This window comes from Gymnoscopelus braueri (assembly GCF_963280865.1).
Source record: "Gymnoscopelus braueri genome assembly, chromosome: 21".
In the NCBI taxonomy this organism is placed as follows: Eukaryota; Metazoa; Chordata; class Actinopteri; order Myctophiformes; family Myctophidae; genus Gymnoscopelus; species Gymnoscopelus braueri.
This window is the reverse complement of record NC_137623.1, coordinates 18,013,242-18,019,963: the sequence shown is the minus strand read 5'-3', so window position 1 is coordinate 18,019,963 and position 6,722 is coordinate 18,013,242.

The window sequence follows — 6,722 nt, the reverse complement described above, 5'->3', positions numbered from 1 at the left end:
CGTTCCTCGAACGCCAAGCCAGGCTGAAAAGGAGCGACTTTGTCGAGCTAGGCTATGTCAAGCCAGGCTGTGTCCAGCCAGGATAATGAAGCCAGGCTGAATGGGCGGGGATTCCCCGGCGACGTATTTCTATAAAAGACCATGAACTCGAGCGCAGATTCCTTGAACTTGACCAATCATGGCAGCGGGGAACAAAACTCGAGCAGCGTTTTTCTCTGTGGCCGAACAGCAGCAGCTCATGCAAGCATATGAGGAAGTGAAACATATTATCAACAGAAAAGGAAACGCGACCGCAATAAATAGATCCAGGGAGAAAGCGTGGCAAAGTATTGCAAGCACACACACAGAGTGTGTGTGTGTGTGTGTGTGTGTGTGTGTGTGTGTGTGTGTGTGTGTGTGTGTGTGTGTGTTGCAACGGACGGGCAACAGGAGGGACGGACGGGACGGGGGGTGTACTGCGACGGGGGCCGCAACGGGACGCACGGGACGGGACGGGTGGACGGGGGGGGACGGGGTGGTTGACCGCGACGGGATGAACGGGGGACGGGACGAGACACGCAATAACCCCACATTTGCAAGACCACTTTGGTAGAGATTTGGGTTGTGTAGTTACCTTGCCATCATGATGTAACTCCAAAGAAATACAAAATAATTTCTCCATTGACTAGAAATTGATCATTTAAAATATGCTCCTTATTGACTTACAAAGAGGCTCCTTTAAACCTGTAACTAATAATTTATATATATATATTTAAATATATGTATTTATATATATATATATATATGTATATATATATGTATATGTATATGTATGTGTATAATATTTAAAAAAATATATATATATATTATCAAACATCTAACAACAATATGAACTATAGTGTTAACAGAGTGACAATGACATATCACATGAGTCATTGTGAAACAATTATGATTCATGCTCACACACAATTTCAGTAATATAATTAAATTGATTATATCTTATTGTATTTATTTCATTTTATTTGAATGCAAGGTCATTAAAATGAGTCCATATTCAAACACATGTGTTGAATTAACTGTGGAAAAACTTGAAGAACAAGGCACTGGATTAAGTAAGCTTGGCTGTTAGCCTGCTCCTGTCAAGGCTAACTTCACAGCTAAATTGCCATGGTAACTAAGCTAGGCTTGCTTCAATTCTCTTTTGAGGAATCGGATAAGGCTAAACTTAGCCAGGGTGAACTAGCTAAACTAATCTTCAAGATAATTCACCTTTTGAGGAACCGACTCAGCTCTAATCCTGGCTAAATTAAGCCAGGATAGGTGGTAAAGCCAGGCTTTAGCTCTAATTCACCTTTTGAGGAACAGGCCCCAGGTCTCCTGGTTCCCTTGTTTTTAAATGAATGTGAATAAATAAATGTGACTTGTAATTGACTTCTGGATTTTGTGTTTTTCTTTATGTAGGCAAGCATATATTGATGATGTGTAAATAAACATATATTTAACATATTAAATACATATATGAGCATATATGTTTTACATATAAGCTCACATATATGTGCATATATGTTAACAAGACCAGGAGACTTGGTTCTGCCAGACCCAGAATGAAGTCCTAGTATGTAACACACCTCACATACTTGTGACATGATAATGATGTCATGAATAGTTCGTGACGAAAGGGGACGAAAGGGGGACAGACCTTTTTGGCTGGGGCCGGAGGACAAAGTGACAGACTTTTTTTTGGCTGGGGCCGGAGGACAAAGTGACCATGCCCATGTATGGACGAAACAGGTACAAAGCCTCATGTAAGCCCGACCCCTTGGGTCTGGCAAACATACATATGCTTATATGTTTTACATATATGCACATACAGTATATGTTTTACATATAAGCATATATATGTTTACCATATATGTACATATATGTAAAACATATGCTCATATTTGTGAAACCTATATGTGCGTATATACTGCACCCATATATGTACATATGTGAGAGACATATATGTAGGGGTCCAATTTCGGATATGTGGCATGTTAAACATATAGAGATAGAGATATATAAAAGATAGGTAAATATATTTTCTCTGTGTGTGTGTGTGTGTGTGTGTGTGTGTGTGTGTGTGTGTGTGTGTGTGTGTGTGTGTGTGCGTGCTTGTGTGTGCGCACGTGCGTGCATGTCTCTCACAAATTGGTAGGCCAATTCTTAGGAAATAATTAGCTGAATAGATTTACAAGCTCACAGCGTGTTTCAACGTGCCTCAGCACGACGCAACGTGACGCAATGTGGTGCAATGCGTTATGTGCTTGTAGATCGGCTATTTTCTGTGACATTTGGTGTAGAGGGGAAAAAAGGAGAGGAACAAGTACATACAGTAGCCGTCAACTTTATGAAGTATAGGCTGCATGGGTTTAAGTCATAGACGCCGTCACACGGTCCTCTGTGTCCCCCCACTTTTCAGCTATCGACTTTTTTTAAATCGTCTTTTTTCTCTCTACCGGTTCTATAGCAGTAGCTCCGCAGCCTCCGCCCACCCCACCGTTCCCATTGTCAAGCGGCCCCAGCCAGACATGCTAATTGCCTCTAATAAACAAGTCTTGATCTCTGTGGCTGTGCTAAACATGTTCTGCAGGTTTTGGCTCTGCGTCTGCCCTTATTGAAATGAAGGGTCGCTATGCTGTGTCCCTCGACTCCCTCGTCCTGTGTGCACTAACAGTCACTCACTGCATGCACTGAATACCAGTGGTGGAAAAAGTACTCAAATTTTTTACTTAAACAAAAGTATCAATTCTGCGATGTAAAAATACTCTTTTACAAGTAAAAGTAAGGTATTCAAAATGTACTTGAGTAAAGTAGAAAAGTATTGGTATCAAAATGTATCTAAAGTACCAAAAGTAAAAGTACTCCTTATGCAGAAGGTCCCATTTCACAAGTTTTCAAATGTGTAAGGGACCAGTCGAAATTTACATAAGGGGGGGCATGGAGGAAAATAGGGGAGGGTCATGCCTTTCTAATTTTGGTCCAAGGGAGGGTCAGCTAATTTTACTTTGAATCCAAGGGAGGGTCATGCAATTTTGAATTGATAAAATAGTCCGTTTTTTATATACCTTTTTAGTACAGCAGAACAGTGGTCAATGACCCCTCTCCATTTCAAAGGATACAAATAATTCAAATCAAGTAACACCTTGTCTATTTAGAATCAATGGCCGTCGTTAACAAGCCATCAACGCACAGCGAGTGTGAACGACCCAGTCAAATCTATTCAGCGTCTTAACAATGGTGGTTGAACAATTAAGCAAAACTTCAACAGGCGTTATTGGAGAGATGCATTATAAATAGGCCTACTATAACTGGATATTCATAATCATTTGAAGTAATTCTGTGCATGTGATTAATGTGGATCTATATGGACAGTTGTGTATAGATGCCTATAGCTCCACAAGTAAAACCAGAAGCATCAGGCCATAATTGATAGCCTAATTTGTTTTATGTAGGCAACAGTGTAGTTGTAGTCACTGTAGTTGATAATTAAAAGGGCAGAGTGACAAAAGTTTTAAACTACTGGTTACCAAATATTCAACTTTCTTCAATCTGACCAGGATTCAATGGGTTTCCCATAGATGAGAACACTATCCATTCTGCTACCACTACTACAGATACACTGTGCATTTAGCAAGACTGACTACACTACAGCAATGTTCTAATTAATGTGGAAAGCAAAACATTGGACATATCAGTTTTAAATGTCATGTTGTATTTGATGGGGAGGGTTAGGGGTGTCAAGAATTTCACAATACGATACATGATGTTGGGCATGATATCGATATGATATATTATTAATGTTCTTTTCTCATGTATCATCATGTGTATACATTTATGTTAATGTGTATAATCTAATCAGGCATCAATGCAGCATAGTTATCATATCATAGCATCATCTTATAAATAACGTTATAAAGCAAGTTAGAAACAATTACAAAGTGCTTTGTACACAAATAAATACATTTGTGCAAGCTTAATGGAGAAGTGAAGTTCTCAATAAACCCATTGTTTCAGAGGACAGATAGACACTAATATAACAAATATAATATAATATAAGACTGCATAACTATAAATTCCACAAACCTCATATTTTTGTCATCTGGACTTTACCAACCAAGTGCAGCCTAGTTATTTCCAACAGCTAAAACACATCTATAATACCAGATACAGTATAATACAATCTTAGATTAGATGTAGGCCTATTTGAGAGTGCAGATGCATGTCACATTAACGAGCGTCAACGAGCATCAGCTGACACACAACACCTCCCCTCTGCAGTGCTTTAAACTGAAAGTGACTGACTGGAGTCTGTTTCATTTCTCTCCAAAATACCTTGAATATGATGGAGGACATGATTAATAATTACTATGATTATGATAAGCTTTACATTTCATATCATACAGTAAAAACTCCTAACTTTCACGGCAAAAAAAAAGAAAGTTTTTTTTTTTTATTAAAAAAACAATTAAAAAAATATTACGATACAGTATGACATCATGACAATACCTATCATCACATTTTAATACCACGATAGGCTATATCGTGACACAATATATCGTGACACTTCTAGGCGGGGAGGGTTACTCTTTTTTTTGTAATCACTTGGGGAGGGTCATTGATTATTTTTTTTTGTCAAAGGGAGGGTCATGGCATTTTAGATCAGGGCACATACATTTCCTCCATGCCCCCCCTTATGTAAATTTCGACTGGTCCCTAAAATGTATAAAAATTCTTTGAAAATAGCAGATCTACAAGCTCACAACGCGTCGCAAATCTGCTATTTTCAAATTGCCAAAGTATATATACTGTATAAGTAGTTTTGTAATAATAATCAAAATCTACAAAGCAACTAGTAAATAAAGTAAAAGTACAATATTTGTCTATATGTAGTGGAGTAGAAGTAAAAGTATTGAAAAGTACCTCAATTCTTCTATATGGTATAGGTATTTTATTATTAGGCTATAATATTATTGCAGTCCAGCTGTGCACAGTTATTTTTTTATTATTATTAAGGCATGGGACACACTGAAGGATGGGTAGAGCGTTGTTAATGTTGTTTTATGGTCATTTAATGAATGAATTAATGCCCGCGACGCTGTGGGTGGGGGGGGGGGAAGGGGGGGGAGGGGGCCGAGTGGTGGTCAAGTTCAGACCCCATGGCCACGCACAAAAGCCGGCGTCCCTGGTCCATTTGGTTACATGTGTGCGCTATTTGGAGCGATACCAAAACGGAACGTAAACTTTAAGTGCTTAAGCTGTAGCTCATCTCGAATAGTTTCCAATTTGTGTTGCATCCATGTTTCCAAGTTTCCCCACTTAATCATCTGACATAATGTATTCAAGTGGCATTTTCCTGGTGGGAAACTTGTGCAGACGGTACAGTATATCCAACAGACACATCAATTACAATTAATAACAATTTGCCTTACAGAGAGAGAGAGAGAGAGAGAGAGAGAGAGAGAGAGAGAGAATTGCCCTTGGACAATTAAAGGATCTACACCATGAATTTAAAAAAAAAATTGATATTTAATATCATATGGTGTATGTCCCTCAAACCTTTTTCAAAAGGTTTGAGCCTAAATCATCACTCAGATATATTCATCCCAAGTCAATTGTCTCTGGCTTATACAGCACTTTCAGCTGCAATACCAAAACGTCCTCTTGGGCAGGGGGGGGGGGGCTACTGAGCAATTCTGTCTGTTAATAAAACAAATTATTAAAAAAATTTATTTAAAAAAAATTCTGCATAAAAAGAAGCATCTAAGAAAAATACAAAATCGAAAAAAAAACACTTTGAAAATTTTTGAACAATTCCACCAAGTGTTTGAGGTGCCTGTTTCACCCACTTCCGGGGGGCGGAGCCAAAATCCGAGCCCGAAGTATTTGTTCGTAGACCCCCACTTAGGGGGGGTAGAAAAAGTTTCGGAGCGATTCGGGCACTTTTCATTTAACATTGGGTTTGCCATCATTAATGTTTGTGACATCAGAAACATTTCCATTCTGAGATCGCCTGTTCAGACACGCCCATTCTGGAAATCCATGAAATGAGAAGGAATGACTGAATTTAAAAAAAAACATTTTTTTTTGGGTACAAGAGACACTGGGGACCCCACAAAATACAAAAAAACAAGAAAAAAGTGATTTTCATGGTGTAGACCCTTTAAGGCTTGGACATTCATACGTCTGTCTGTCCTGTTCTTGATCCCTGTTTGGTTTGGTTGTTAGTCATGTTCACTGGTTGTTTGTTTGTTTGTATTGTATTCTCTATCTAGTTTCCACAGTTCTATGCTCAGTATGTTCACTTTCTAGGTTATGTAGTTCTGTTATTGTTTTATTCCCAGGTGGCAGTTGTTGTAATCATCCCAGGTGTCTCTGGTCTGTAATCCTCCCCCTGTGTATAAGGAGCCTACTGTCCTGTCTAGAATTGGTCCATAGTTTCCCCGATTGATGTGATCTGCTTGGCTGTAAGCCTTTTGCTAGTTTTCCTGTGCTTTGTAATTTGCCTGTTGGCTGGTTTTGTTGGCACAATAAAGCCCATGTATATCTTGAACTCCTCATCTGTTTGTGGGTCCAATTCCTCACTCACCTTAGCAGATGCAGTTTCATGTTACTGCTCCCCCCCCCCTTTATTTATTTGCACATTTAAAAAACAACACATTTGTAACAACAGCATAATATTGGGCTGGGATGTGCAGGTGATT